We start from the raw sequence: 16,357 nt of genomic DNA, 5'->3' as shown, positions 1-16,357 counted from the left end.
AGGCAGCTCAAACCCCTTCATAGGCTGCCAGTATTTCTTTTTCAGTTGGGGTATAGCTGGCCTCATATCCTCTGTATCCTTAGCTCCAAAAGCCGAGGCGTCAACCTCAGGTCTCCCCTGGAGCTTTCTGCCAGAGGCTCCAGGTAGGACCATTCTCCCCAGCTGCTGTGTACAGTACATTTTTTACATTTGGCCGGTCTGAACTGGCCCAAGGGCTACTGCATGAACTATCTCTCATTTGATTTGCTCAAAGGCTTGTTGTTGCTCAGGGCCCCATTTAAAATCATTCATCTTCTGGGTCACATGATAGAGAGGGCTTAGAATCGAGCTGTAATTTGGGATGTGCATTCTCCAGAACCCCACAGCACCCAAGAAAGCTTGTGTTTCTTTCTTATTAGTTGTTGGAGACATTGCTGTTATCTTGTTGAGCACATCTGTGGGGATCTGGCAATGTCCATCTTGCCATTTTATTCCCAAAAATTGAATCTCCTGTACAGGTCCCTTGACCTTACTCCATTTTATGGGAAAACCAGCTTTCAGCAGGATTTCAATTATTTTTCTCCCTTTCTCAAAGACTTCCACTTTATCACCCCACATGATAATGTCATCAATGTATTGCAGGTGTTCTGGAGCTTGCCCCTGTTCCAGTGCAGTTTTGATCAGTCAATGGCAGATTTTAGGGCTGTGTTTCCGCCCCTGGGACAGTCAGTTCCAAGTGTACTGGATGCCCCTCCAAGTAAAAGAGAACTGTGGCCTTCATTCTGCTGCCAAAATAACTGAGAAAAATGCATTGGCAATATCAATTGTGGCATGTCACTTGGCTGCCTTTGACTCCAGTTCATACTGAAGTTCTAGCATGTCCGGTATGGCAGCACTCAATGGTGGTGTGACTTCAGGCCACGATAGTTTACTGTTAGTCTCCACTCTCTGTTAGACTTTCGCACTGGCCATGTGGGGCTATTAAAGGGTGAGCGGGTCCTGCTGATCACTCCTTGGCTCTCGAGTCTACGGATCAGTTGATGGATGGGAATCTGGGAGTCTCAGTGCGATAACTGCTGCCAGAACACTGTTGTGGTCGTGATTGACCATTGTTGTTCTTTGACCTTCAGCAACCCCACAGCAGAAGGATCCTCTGAGAGACCAGGCAAGGTGGACAGCTGCTCAGTTTCCTCAGTCTCCAAAGCAGCAATACCAAACACTGATCAGTACCCTTTTGTGTCTTTGAAGTACCCTCTTCTGAGTTAGTCTATGCCAAGGATGCGTGGAGCCTCTGGACCAGTCACAATGGACTGCTTTGCCATTCCCTCCCAGTCAGGCTGATTTCAGCCACCAGTACAGTCAACTCTTGGGATCCTCCTGTCACTCCAGAAATAGAAGTGGGTTCCACCCCTTGACAGCTTGCTAGCATCAGGGTACACTGTGCACCAGTATCTGCTAGAGCTTTATACTTCCATGGGATTGATGTGCCAGGCCATCTGATCCACACAGTCCAGTAAATCCAATTGTCCCCTACCTCCACCTGGCTGGAGACAGGGCCCCTATAATAGTCAACACAACATTGGACACTTAAGTCTTGTAGAAAGGGATTAATCTTCATTATTAGAGGAGCTGGAGTAAAATCAGCTCTTTCTCTCCACCTGGGAACTTGCTCATCAGAGGCTGAAGCCACAGCTTTCATGGGATGATCAGCCTTGACCTGTGTTCTCCTCTTCAACTCACGCACCCATTCCTCCAGAGCTGAGGTAGGTTTTGCACCCCACTTTCTCATATCTTCTCTGTGATCCCACAGGTAAAACCGTAGGGTGGCCCGTGGCGTATACCTTCTGTATCTTCTCTCTCAAGCAGTAGGACGCCTTTTGTAAATAGCTGAGACGTGTTGGTAGACGTGAGGAGCTGGATAGATCAGATGAATTGTCTCTCAATTGTTTGAGGTCCTGGACAGTTTTTCCACAGCTGAAATGACGGAAGGGGTGAGATTGTCTTTGAACTCTCAGAGTTTATGGATCATTTCTTCCAGTTAGTGGTACTATGTCATTCCAGGTTGCTGTTGCCAATGAACAGGCATATGATGATGGTGCATTCCATGTAAATTTGTGTACATTCGACTTCATCTGGATCTATGGGTCCTTTCCTGGCATTCTGCTTGCAACAGATCATCTCTACAATGGCTGATTCCCTCAGAAACTGGATGCCTTTCTCTAGAGTAATCCACTCGGCTGAACAACTCATAACATCTTCCTTGTATGGAAACCTTTCTTTCACAGCTGCCAAGAGCCACTTCCAAAGGCTGAGGGATTGTTTTTCTCTTGCAATTGCTTTGTCAATTCCCTGTTCCCTAGCAAGTGATCCCAGCTGCTTGGCTTCCTTACCTTCTAGTTCATGACCATCGGCCCCATTGTCCCAGCATCGGAGCAACCAGGTGATGATGTGCTCCCTTGTTTGACAGGTAAAATCTTTTCACATATTCCATAGCTTGGTTAAGGTCCAAGGTTGAGAAGTCACCTCTTCTTCTTATTCTTCTTCTGATTCACGTATTAATAACTCCTGATCAGATGCTGTCCCAGGTAGTAAGTGCATTGTTTCTTCATCTTGTTTCAGCTTTCTTGCATCTTTTTTGCTTTTTCCCTTCCTTACAGGGGCAGCCGGTATTGGCATGAATTGGTCCTCTGGTTTAGCTGCAGTGATTATCACTGTGGTCGGAGTGGCCGCAGTATCTGTTGTTGGGGTTTGGGTGGCTGCTGTACTTGTCACTAAGGTTGGTGTAGCTGCTGTATTTGGAGTAGCTGCTGTATTTGCTGTTAGGTTACCTGTGTTGTCAGTTGCTTTGCCATCAGATCCAGAGACTTTTTTTTTCCCTTTGAAGGTGCTGGACGATGTTGAACAGAGCTCTGTAAGCACAAGCCAAGCCCCAGCACATTGCCATGATTTGTCCCTCTCTGGTATGACCAGCAAGACAACACACCTCATTTAAGTGTTTTACTAATTTTTCTGGATTTTGCACTTGTTCAGTGGTGAAATTCCAAAGCACTGGAGGGGCCCACTGACCTAGATACTTGCCCATACTATCCCACACACCCTGCCACTCATGACTGTCCAGCCTCGGGGGAAGTCTCCTGGTCCTCCTATATCGTCGTCTAACGCTAGACAAGGCCCAAATCCGACTCTGCTTAGCTTCGGAGTTCAGATTAAATGGTCATGGGTAAAACACAGTCAGAATGCGTGCCAGCATGGTGATCCCCATCACAATCAGCAGACAGGTCTCAAGGGTACTCAAAGGCCATTCAAAACCTTCAGAACTCTCAAATAATGCTGTAAGTGGTCTGGTGGGGTAGCTGGGAATGTAAGGAAATGTCTCCTTCACAGGTTGACCTCCTGAGGAGTGGAAAAAAAATGTGTAACTGCTAAAAACTTTTATTATATACATCCCAGAGTATAGAGGTGGTGACCACACTGGGAACGCAGTTTCATCATCAATAAGTCTATTGTATTACAAGTCATTACCATAAAGTACAATGAAACAAGAACCTTAGCCCAAGGCCCCCAGCCAGTAAACGCTAACACAGCAAATACCTGCTGTAAATAAGGTATGACATGCTAAAAGTGTGAGATCAAGAGCAACAACTTTGACAACAAATAAATCAGCATTGTGACAAGTGACTATTAATCTGAAACCATGAATGCTTTTCACAAATACGATTGCACACACTCTGATCAGATCTGTTGTTATCTCAGCCCTTCGTGCCCCACATTGGGCACCAAAAATGAACTGTTGTGATTTAACGCCAGCCAGCAATCCAGAAAACCGTGCTCACTCCCCCACCCTTCCTCCCCCCTGCTCCCAGAGGGATGGGGAGGAGAATGGAAAGAATGTAACTCCCAGGGGTTGAGATAAGAACAGTCCAGTAACTAAGGTATAACACAAACCACTACTGCTACCACCAGTAATAATAATGATAAGGGAAATAACAAGGGGAGAGAATACAACCACTCACCACCTGCAGACCGATACCCAGCCTACCTGAGCAGTGATCTATCCCTTCCAGGTAGTGGCCCCCAGTTTATACAGTGGGCATGACGTGCTGTGGTATGGAATACCTCTGTGGTCAGGTGTTCTCTCTCTGCTTCCTCCTGGCTTCGCCTCCTCCCTAGCAGAGCATGAGGCTCATAAAGTCCTTGGTCAGAGTAAGCATGACTTAGCAACAACTAAAGACATCGGTGTTATCAGGCCTGTTCCCAGGCTGAAATTCAAAACCACAGCACTGCACCAGCCACTAAGAAGGAGAAAAAATGACTGCTATAGCTGAACCCAGGCCATGTAAGCAACTGTAAGAAGATGTAAGAAAAACAAGGATTGCATTAAGAGACTGCTGACTTCCAGACCTCTGTTATTTGGACTGTGTGTATTTTCATCTAGTGCTGCCTTTTCATCAAAGTGTACCTTGAATCTCTCGAATCTCAAGTGTGAGATTTTGCTTGCAAAGTGTATATTTTCACCTTAAGAAAATATTCCCAGTGTCAGTCATGCATAATTGCATACTAGTTAGGGAATATCATGAAAGATATGCTATTTAAAAAAATATTTTATATAATAAGATGTTACTTTCATTAAACAGTTGTTACAGTTTATTGAAGTCTTGCTTTAAGGTATGTGAATCTTTAGTAGCTTTGTCAGGTATGAAGTGAATGAAAACCATGAGTAGCTTCTTTTCTCTGTGATGTAGTCTTTCCAGAAAAACAGAGCCTATTTCCTCAAATCCATGTATGAATGAGAGGAAATATTAAGTATGTAAAAACTGTATGTTGTCTTCATGTGTCAAATCAAACAATATTACAGCAACATATTTAGTTTTGGTCTATGAATGAAATGCTGCATCACATTATTCTACTGTTAGAAAAACGTTACATAAAGTAAAAATAAAGGACTGTCTTTATTAATATTTTGGTGGGAAATCATCAGGCAAAGTTCTCTAAACAAAGTACATAAGAAATCAGTGTCTGCCTGACTGAAGAGGGCAGTGGTGCCTAATGTGACAGGATCTCCTAATTTTCAAGCATGAACATTTCATTTCTCACTGAATTTCCTTTGATGGATAACCTAAAAGTCTTCCATTACTCTTTTAGTAATGCTTTATGCAATTAGACTTTAGAAAATGGTACTTCTGTACATTAGCTTGTAGGAAATACCAGAGATTGAAACACTGATCACAGAATCACAGAATCCCAAGGGTTGGAAGGGACCTCAAGAGACCATCTGGTCCAACCCCCCTGCAAGAGCAGGGTAACCTAGAGTACATCACACAGGAACTTGTCCAGGCGGGCCTTGAATATCTCCAGAGAAGGAGAGTCCACAACCCCCCTGGGCAACCTGTTCCAGTGCTCTGTCACTCTCACAGTAAAGAAGTTCTTCCTGATGTTAATGTGGAACCTTCTATGCTCCAGTTTACACCCATTGCCCCTTGTCCTATTACTGGATATCACTGAAAAAAGCCTAGCTCCATCATCCTGACACCCACCCGTTACATATTTGTAAACACTGATGAGGTCACCCCTCAGTCTCCTCTTCTTCAAGCTGAAGAGACCCAGCTCCTTCAGCCTCTCCTGATAAGGGAGGTGTTCCACTTCCTTAATCATCTTTGTGGCTCTGCGCTGGACTCTTTCAAGCAGTTCCCTGTCCTTCTTGAACTGAGGGGCCAAGAACTGGACGCAATATTCCAGATATAACCTAACCAAGGCAGAATAGAGGGGGAGGAGAACCTCTCTTGACCCACTAACCCCACCCTTTCTAATGCACCCCAGGATGCCATTTGCCTTCTTGGCCACAAGGGCATATTGCTGGCTCATGGTCATCCTCCTATCCACCAGGACCCCCAGGTCCCTTTCCCCTTTGCTACTTTCCAGCAGGTCAGTCCCCAACCTGTATTGGTACATGGGGTTGTTCTTCCCCAGATGCAAGACTCTACACTTGCCCTTGTTGAATTTCATCAAATTTCTCCCCGCCCAACTCTCCAGCCTGTCCAGGTCTCGCTGAATGGCAGCACAGCCTTCTGGTGTGTCAGCCATTCCTCCCAGTTTAGTGTCATCAGCGAACTTGCTGAGAGTACACTCGGTTCCCTCATCCAGGTCGTTGATGAAAATATTAAACAGCACTGGTCCCAGCACCGACCCCTGAGGCACTCCACTAGTCACAGACCTCCAGCTAGATTCTGCACCATTGACCACAACTCTCTGCCTTCTTCCTTCCAACCAGTTCTTGATCCACCTCACTACCTGATCGTCAAGCCCACACTTCCTTAGCTAATCCTGATGCATCACAGTTCCTGAGATTGACTGCAAAGTCTGAAACAAGTATTTAGAACCTTGCTGGTTTTCTGTATTTTTTTTCCTGTTCTGTATTGGTTTTGGATTTCTGCTTTTATTTCTTTAGAACTTTTCTTAAAATTTCAAACTGCTTTCTGTAGGTCATTAGTCACTTGTGAGTAAGTCAAATCTGTTTAAGTAATTTGAGGTACACAGTATGAAAACTGATGATTTTGTGACTTTGTGTTTTTTGACTACCCAAATATAATTGTTTTACCTTGTTCCCTTAACATTTCTCGAAGTGGAAATATTAGGCAATAAAGCAGTTTCGAAAATTATGACCAGAAATTATCAAATATGGAAAGAAAGTGTTGAGCTTTTTTCTCCCTAGAAGACTACTTAAAATGAGCTGCTCACCTATTGTTAGAAAAAAGCCCAGAATGAATCAGTAAACACAAATAAAAATTTTCTCCTAGGATTATTCCTTTGCCAACATTTTGCTACTTACCACCTATGTGTATCAATTTGCTAGCACCCTGGAGGTATTAATTACATCTATTAAAATGTTTTTCTTTGGGTTTCTGTGGAAGTCAATACATTTGCTTCTTTTGACCCAAGTGATGGTTTTTAACTGTAGCACTAATGAGGCATTGGCATAATATTCCAATTCAATTTGGAAGAGGCTTTTGTCATATGAGCCAAGTTGGCAACTTGTTTGATGTTCCTGTAATTAAAGCATATATCTTAGCTGAAATTTTGTTTAGCCAGTTGATTACATTTTCAAACAGCTAGCCAAATTGGTGAAAAAAAAAACCAACCCCAAACCAGCAAAGAGAGCAGGCTAAAACTACTGATGTCTCCATGAAACATTTATTAGCTGACATCATAATGAACTGAGGTTGATAAGTTCATGGGCTTTGACAGTTAACTGGTGTTTGACTTTCAATTTTACCTTGTACTGTTTCATTTTTTCCTGGTGTGAGATAACCTAAGCTGAGAGAGTGAAGTAATGCCTTTCACAGTAGCATTGTATGCTGTTTCTCATCTAGACTTGCCTGATGATGGCAGGAGAGATCAAACATAGGTTGTTCTTATGGAAGGTGAAAACAGAGATGTTTCCTGAATCTGTCATATGAAAGTTTTTAATCTTAAACTCAGAAGCTTCTGAAAGGTAATTTCCGTGCCTTTCTGCAGTTTTCTTGGGGGAGTATGTGTTTAAATTCTCATTTTTTTGACAGAACTGGTGTATTTCCATGCCAGCAAAAGAAATTAAAATACACCAATTTGAGGTTTCTCTTGTACACAAAATCTAGAACCAAAAATGCCATTCTAAAGTCCTGAGGTCAAATCACCTGAGTACCATAGGCTAATTTTCATAATTTTCTTTGAACCACCTGTTCAGATGATTAGTGCTTTAACAAGTCATGATTTGAAAGAAGTATAGCGCTTAATATATCATAAAAAAACTTCAGGGTTTTGGTGAATTTGTGGTTGGTTGGGTTTGGTTTGTGGTGTTTTTGGGTGGGTTTTTTTTTGTTGTTGTTTGTTTTGTTTTGTGATGGACAGTGTATGTGTTCAGTGTACCAAGGAATGTTTATTAAAGAGTAGGGTCAGCAAGGAAAAGGGATGTACATAACTCAGAAACATCACACTTCTGTCACCTGCGATGAGTGTTCCTTTTAACTGTGTTATTTTTGTGTTTGTTGTTTGTGTTTGTGTTTTGAAGAAAAAGTGAAAATGAATTGCTCAGTGTTTATAGCAAAGACTGCATAGCACTTTATGTCTCTCCTTTGTACTATACCTCTGATTAAGCACTATGCCTTTCAAGAAAGATTTTATGTTACTGAAATAGGATTTCACTGCTTAGTGCATGAGGCCACAGTAATAACAGCAACTTCATCACAATGGTGGCAGCTAATAACTTGGGTCTGAAAAAATGAAAATGTTCAGTTCTTTATTCAATCTAAAAAATCTTTTCCCTTAGGAAAAGGAACACAAAATTCTTAGGGGAAAAACAGCCAGATTGTCTCCTTTTTTTTTTTTTTAATTTACTTTTCAGTGTTTGATACGTTGTTTCCAGCCCCCTCTTCTCTTGTTCATGTCATCATTTTTGCAACTTTTGCAAAAGTTGTTATTTGTGTTCTTCCAGAGTCCATACAATTCCACTGTATCTTATGCTGTGAGACTGTCATTTTTTTTTTTTTTTTGCTAAGATTCTGGTATCTTCTGTAGGGGTAATTGCATGCTTAGAGCTTATCTTTATCCTCTCCTTTGCTAGAACCAGGTTGAATCTGTTTTAGCTGCCATAAGATTCTGAAGCCCAAATTTAACCCAATAACCCAGTAAGATGCTAGAATTTTGTCTAATGGGTAGCCTCTAAATTTGATTTTTTTGAGAGTTTCAATAAATCATGAATCATGTTTTATCACTCAGTTACATGAGTCAAAAGCCTCCTAATTTTATAGTGAAACTTGAATTTTCCATTACCTCATTTGCGAGAACTTTAGTAAGGTTTAATGGAAGCCCAGGCCCATATAGTAATCAAGTAACAAGTAAGAAGGAGGATATGTGAGAGGGTGCCTTCCTTTATCCCTCCTTTAAATTTTCAGAGATTCTTGGCTTTTTTTGTTTACTACAGTAAAACAAGGGATGTCAGAGAAAAGTCAAGCTGTAGTATGAAGTTTGCTGTCTGGTTTTACCATCACGTTCAGGAAGCTGTGGTCTGTGAGTAACAAGAGGACTGGGGGTGATCTCCCAGGACTTGTTCCTGTCTATGCACATGGTGTGTACGCATGCACTGTTGTGTTGACTAGGTTGACTCGGGCTGGACACCAGGTACTCACCAAAGCCACTCTGTTGTCCCATTCAGCTGGAGAGACAAAATATCATGAAAGGCTACTGGGTCAAGATAAAGACAGGGAGAGATCACTCACCAGTTACTATCATGGGCAAAACAGACTCCACTTGGAGAAGTTACTTTATTACCCATCAAATCAGAGTAGGATAATAAGCAACAAAACCAAACCTTAAAAAAGTCTTCTCCCCACCCCTCCCTTCTTCTTGGGTTAACTTCACTTCCAAATTCTCTACCTCCTTCCTGCCAAGTGGCACAGGGGGTGGCGGTTGTGGTAAATTCATCACATGTTGTCTTTGCTGAGTCTTTCCCGTCACACTCTTCTCCAGTGTGGGGTCCTTCCTACAGGAGGCAGTATTCCAGCAGCCCCTCCAATGTTGCTTCCTTTGTGCACCCCTTCCGGAGCAGGCTGCTCCAGTGTGGGTCCCTGACAGTGTCACAGGTCCTGCCAGCAAACCTGCTCCATTGTGGGCTTCCCACAGGGCCACAGGTCCTGCCAGGAGCCTGCTCCAATGCGGGCTTCCCACAGGGTCACAGCTTCCTTCGGGCATCCCTCTGCTCCAGTGTGGCGTCCTCCATGGGCTGCAGGTGGCTATCTGCTCCACCATGGACCTCCATGGGCTGCAGGGAGGCATCCTGTCTCACCATGGTCTGCACCACGGGCTGCAGAGGAATCTCTGCTCCAGTGCCTGGAGCCCCTCCTCCCTCCTTCTGCACTGACCTGGGGATCTGCGGGGTTGACCTCACTCCTCCCTCTGGCTGCAGTTGCTTCTCTGCAGTAACTTTTTCTTAACTGTGTTCTCCCAGAGGTGTTAGCACTGTCACTGATGATCTCAGCCTTGGCCAGTGATGGGTCTGTCTTGTAGCCAGCTGCAGTGGCTCCATCACACACAGGGGAAGCTTTGAGCAGCTTCTCACAGTAGCCACTCCTGTAGCCCCCCCCGCTACCAAAACCTTTCCATGCAAACCCAGTACAGCTGTATACCCTGTGATTAGCAAATTTTAGTAGCTATGAAATCCGGTTGTTAGGAATTGCTAAATTTTTGCTGCTGTATATGAAACACAAATTTCCTATAAACTCTAATGATCTAATTAGTTCTGCAGCTAAACTTCAGGTATAAAATATAGAAGGAAACTGTCTGGGTGTTTTAGGCTGGAAACAACAAGTTTGAGACTGACTTTCCTTTTTTCTAAATAAATGCACACCTCACACAAATCCATGTATATCTTAAAGCTATGAGATATCTATAATGTTATTATTTCTATTTTTCAGTGTTTTTTCTGAAACATAGATATGTATGGTTTTATATATGTATTTATTAGTTCAATATATGATACATATATATACTCATAGAAATATAGTACCTTGATAATATTTGAATAAAAGTAACTTATCCTTCCTAGGGATGAGGGAGACTAAATATATTGTGAATTATTGCCATAATCTCACCCATCTGAGTTTTTCCTTGAGTGATTTCTGTATTTGGATGCTTTCCCTAGATTGTTTTCTTTCAGAGAGATGCTTTTTCGCCAGTGTTACTGCCCCATAAACAGAATTTAATAATTGAAGAAAAGCAGCAGTGCTTAGACTGTTACTAGCAATATCAGAATTTAACAGAAAAGAGGTGTCTGCTTTGATGAGAATTCAGTCACATGCTATTAATTTTATCTAGCTGTCCATCATCTGCTGATATTGGACTTTATATTTCATTTAAACAGTCTTTTTTTCTTTTCCCTTTTTTTTTTTCCTTCTGGATTTCAGAAGGATGTTACTGAAATATCTTTACTGAATCTATTAGCAACTTGTCTTTGGCTTAGATTAGTTTTTCCATGTCATATCAAAGTCAAGGAACTTACAGGAAGGCAGCATCTTCTGTGGTATCTGCCCTCCTAAGGAGCAAGATCTTGTCATTACATAGGGTGCTACAGTAAAGTATTGAAGAGACAGGCCTTTAATTAGTTTTACAGTGAATGTTACACTCACTTTTGGGCAATAAGGATCTTTTCTTATCCACAGCTCTTTAAATCTTCATCTTAGTTAATGCATATTATTTCTGCATTATGAATTCTTGGAACATTCTCTGTGGGGCTTCATAACATTCTGCCTAGTACCTTTTGCACATCACAGGACTTATTAAATTATGCCCCAAGAAATGTTCAGGGTGTCTCAACTGATGTAAGATTCTTTCTACTAGTTACCCTTGACAGTGGGTTTGAGCTTTTATTTGTCCTTTATTCCCATTATTTAGCTATTGAATCTCTAACCTGTATTTAAATATGCTTTTTTTCCTCATATTTTTGTTTGACCATCATCAGTCTAAACATGATGGTATTCCATCAAAAGAATCTATCAGAAAGAGTATAAATGCAGTTGTTTTTGTTGTTTGTTTGTTTTTTTAAAAGGCTAGAAATGCTGAATATTTAATTGCTCTTTAGTCTTATAAAACTTTTGCAATCATAAATTCATCATAATTTCCATTTGTTTTCCTGCACAGTCAGAAGTTCATATATTTTCTAAGAGTGCAGAAGCAATTATATTCTTCTTGAAAAAGGAGGTAAAAGGAGAGTTTTGAAAGGGAGATTGTAAAAGAAGATGAATGGTGGAAGATGAGCCATTCAGTGAATAAATGAGTGGAGAAGATGGTTAGATGGAAAGCTAAGATAAAAGTGACTAATTAGGAAAATAGAAAGGGTAAACTAGAATGAAAGAATACCTGTGCTATTGAAAGACTTCACTTAGGGGCTTAAAATATCTACCTGCAGATGTTTTCAATAGGTGGCACCTGCTGGGTCACAAAAGCTTGGTTTGGAACTGGTGGCGATGATGTCTAAATCCACAAAAGCCTATAGGGTAGATGTCACATAACTGCTGTGGCAGAATTCATGGCTTGGATTTAGTTGATGGAGTGTTCTGTGAAAGGCATGGAACAACTCATGCAACAACTAGGTTCCCAAATGCAAGGCTGATGGACACCCAAGTGCCCAGTGGAAAAATGTATCCTAGGTCTCACTCTTCTAAGGGAGCCATTTTTTCAACTTTTTCCAGCATCTCAGGGCTAGAATGTGCTATCAGCTTTTGGGAGATGGGAGTGTGGAGTTGGAAATTGCTTGAGGCAGAAGAGAGCTCACATCTTCTGGACTAGAAGCTACACTACTGAATTAAAAAGGAAAGCTCTACCTACTTTGGCTATTTTCTGCATGCTTGAAGTATTGGTAAAATTTAGTCAATGGATTGGAGCCCTCAGATGATGTATATGGGTGAAGACAGGCTTGGGTAAAACATTTATTGAGATGCTTGTGCTTAAACTGTAGAGTCTCTGAGCACAACCAGAAGTAGAACTTTAAATTTACTTGGTAATTATATCTGGAAAATGTGGGCACTTTCAAATTCTTCTATTTAGGTAATGGTTAAGTATATTCAAAAAGATATATGAGACTGGAGTACCTCCATTGTGAATTTGGTGTGGCTTAGGCACTAAACACAGCAGTGGTTTGAGCTTTAAGTCCATTGTTGTCCCTGAGTTTCTGTTCATTCTGGATTTATCCAAAACTCATCTGGAAAATTTCAGGATCTTTGGGGTATACAACAAGAGGCATGATATCTTCAATATTAAACCTTTCCAAAATGCATGCTGATAGTTTTGAATACATGTAACATCGAAACTCCCATCAGTATTCATTAAGACTCCTACACCAGTGCTATGTGTTGACCTAACAAAAGGTATCTGTATTTTTACGGGTATAACTCATTATCTATTTTCAGCCTTTTACTTATCTAGAAGATTATAAAACTTTTTTTGATTTTTTTTTACATTTTGTTCCCCCCCCCCCCCCCAGTTACTTTGAAGCTGCTTCTACTGCAGAAGTATGGAGTTGCCTTAATTTGCTGAGGTTATACAGTAGTGAATGGTGAGGCTAAATAGAAATGATACTTTGACAGCTTAGAAGTCTAGAACTTTTTAATCAATTAGAATAATTTTTTACAAGCAGAAGCTCAAGCTCATACGGCTCTATATGCTCTTATTAGCCACTGATGAAAAAATCAATATGTCATTGCAATATTAATCGGTAGGCTTTTTTAAAACAAATACTTACCAATTTTGATAAATGTATTTTAGTCAGCTTCTGGTGTACTTGAAGAAATAGTGTTTTAAGTAGTGCAAATGCAGTGCTCTTAGTACTGATTTTTGAAGAAAGGAGAGTTTTTACGCTGAAGCTGGATTTTCATAAAATCCTGAGCAGTCAGGCTCATACAGCAAGGCTTTTAAAAAGGTTCATTTCATCAGAGATGTGCAGAAATTGAAACACCCAGAATGAATCCTAAATTGTGAAGTATTTTCCATAAATCCTAGTGTTGCTAAGTTACATATCATAGAAACATAGAATCATAGAATAGTTAGGGTTGAAAAGGACCTTAAGATCATCAAGTTCCAACCCCCCTGCCAAGGGCAGGGACACCTCACACTAAACCATATCACCCAAGGCCTCGTCCAACCTGGCCTTGGACACTGCCAGGGATGGAGCATTCACAACCTCCCTGGGCAACCCATTCCAGTGTCTCGCCACCCTTACAGGAAAGAATTTATTCCTTATAGTCAATCTAAACTTCCCCTGTTTAAGTTTTAACCCATTACCCCTTGTCCTCTCACTACAGTCCCTAATGAAGAGTCCCTCCCCAGCATCCCTATATGCCCCCTTCAAATACTGGAAGGCTGCTATGAGGTCTCCATGCAGCCTTCTCTTCTCCAGGCTGAACAGCCCCAACTTTCTCACCCGAACTTCATATGGGAGCTGCTCCAGTCCCCTGATCGTCTTTGTGGCCCTCCTCTGGACTTGTTCTAACAGTTCCATGTCCTTTTTATGTTGAGGACACCAGAACTGCACACAGTACTCCAAGTGAGGTCTCATGAGAGCAGAATAAAGGGGCAGGCTCACCTCCTTCAACCTGCTGGCCACGCTGCTTTTGATGCAGCCCAGGATACGGTTGGCTTTCTGGGCTGCAAGCACACACTGCCAGCTCATGTTCATTTTCTCGTCGACCAGCACCCCCAAGTTCTTCTCTGCAGGGCTGCTCTGAATCTCTTCTTTGCCCAGCCTGTAGCTGTGTTTGGGATTGCTCCGACCCAGGTGTAGGACCTTGCACTTGGCATGGTTAAACTTTATGAGGTTGGCATCAGCCCACCTCACAAGCCTGTCAAGGTCCCTCTGGATGGCATTCCTTCCCTCCAGGGTATCAACCAAACCACACAGTTTGGTGCCATTGTCAAACTTGCTGAGGGCGCACTCAATCCCAATGTCTGTGTCAGCGATGAAGATGTTAAACAAGACTGGTCCCAACACCGATCCCTGAGGGACACCACTCGTTACTGGTCTCCAGCTGGACATTGAGCCATTGACCACAACTCTTTGCATGCGGCCATCCAGCCAGTTCTTTATCCACCAAATTGATGTCTCTCCAACTTAAAGACAAGGATGTCGTGAGGAACAGTGTTGAGCGATTTACGTAAATCCAGGTAGATGACATCAACTGCTTTACCCTGTCCATCAGTTCTGTAGCTGCATAAGAGAAGGCCACCAAATTGGTGAGGCAGGATTTCCCCTTAGTGAAGCCATGCTGGCTGTCACCAAGCACCTTACTGGTTTTCATGTGCCTTAGCATGCCTTCCAGGAGAATCTGCTCCAAGATTTTGCCAGGCACAGAGGTGAGACTGACTGGTCTGTAATTCCCCAGGTCATCCAGTTTCCCCTTCTTGAAAATGGGGGTTACATTTCCCTTTTTCCAGTCATTGGGAACTTCATGTGACTGTCATGATTTTTCAAATATGAGGGGCAGTGGCTGTCCTGGGTTTAGCAGTGGCAGTCATTTTTCTCTTTCTTGGTAGCTGGTGCAGTGCTGTGTTTTGACTTTCAGCTGGGAACAGAGCTGAAAAACAATGATGTTTTGGTTTGGCCAAGGACTTTGTGGGCCTCATGCTCTGCCAGGGAGGAGGGAAGCTGGGAGGAAGCAGAGACAGGACACCTGACCCAAACTGACCAAAGAGGTATTTCATACCACAGCACGTCATGCCCAGGAGGGAACTGGGAGTTACCTGGAAGGGCTGCAACTGCAGGGTTGGAGGAGGTATCGGTCAGTGCTTGATCGGGCTGGGGGGGCAAGTTATCGGTCACCTGGTGATGGGGTGTTGTATTCTTTTCCCTTGTTATTTCCTTAATCATTACTATTACTGGTGGTAGCAGTAGTGACTTGTGTTATACCTTAGTTACTAAACTGTTCTTATCTCAACCCGTGGGAGTTGCATTCTTTTTGATTCTCCTCTCCGTCCCTCCAGGAGTAGGGGGAGGGCAAGAAGGGGGGGGAGTGAGTTAACAAGCTGTCTTGGTTGGGGTAAAACCATGACAGCGGCTTAGCAGCTTCATTCACCAGCTCCTTCAGGACCCGCAGATGGGATTTCATCAGGATCCATGGACTTGTGCATGTTCAGATTTTTAAGATGGTCTCGAACCAGTTCCTCTGCTACAGTGGGCCCAAGGTCTTCATTCTCACAGTCCCTGCGTCTGCCTTCCAAGACTTGGGTGGTGCGGTCAGAGCCTTTGCCAGTGAAGACCGAGGCAAAGAAGACATTAAGAACCTCAGCCTTCTCCAATTCCTGTGTAACTAGTTCACCCAACAGCTTCCTGAGGGCGCCTATGTTCTCCCTAGTCTTTTATTTGCTATGTAGCTGTAAAATCCCTTCCTATTATCCTTAATATCCCTAGCATTTAGAGTCTGGAAAGCTTGTATTTACAAAAAACAGTATGAACTTCAACTCAGAGGTTTTTACTTCCCTGGCACTCTATAGAACTCACCATAATGAGTTGATAGGATTTGCAAAGATGGTGCAAACCTTTCATGCTCTCCTTTCTACTATACACTGCCATATAGCTAAAACCTCATAAGGACTGAACCACTAAGATTAAAGGAAGCATAACAGAACCTAGTGGAATGTAATGATGGAAAAGGCTAACAAACAAATGCTACAGGTGGTAGTAGTATAAAAGAGGAATGAATGAAAACACTTGTCATTATAATGAAACCAAACCAAACCAAACCAAACCAAATACACACTTAAATGACCTGGAGTCACTCTCAACACTACATATTTCCTCTTCAGATCTAATAAAAATGATTTTTTAAAGAAAATCAGATTGCACTAATTATTGAAACTT

The sequence above is a fragment of the Neopsephotus bourkii genome, unplaced genomic scaffold (assembly GCF_033783945.1).
Source record: "Neopsephotus bourkii isolate Nb327-2 ecotype Australia unplaced genomic scaffold, CSIRO-AGI_Nbou_v1 NB_1059, whole genome shotgun sequence".
Classification (NCBI taxonomy): domain Eukaryota; kingdom Metazoa; phylum Chordata; class Aves; order Psittaciformes; family Psittacidae; genus Neopsephotus; species Neopsephotus bourkii.
The sequence above is the reverse complement of the archived record's forward strand: the minus strand, read 5'-3'. Positions refer to the sequence as shown.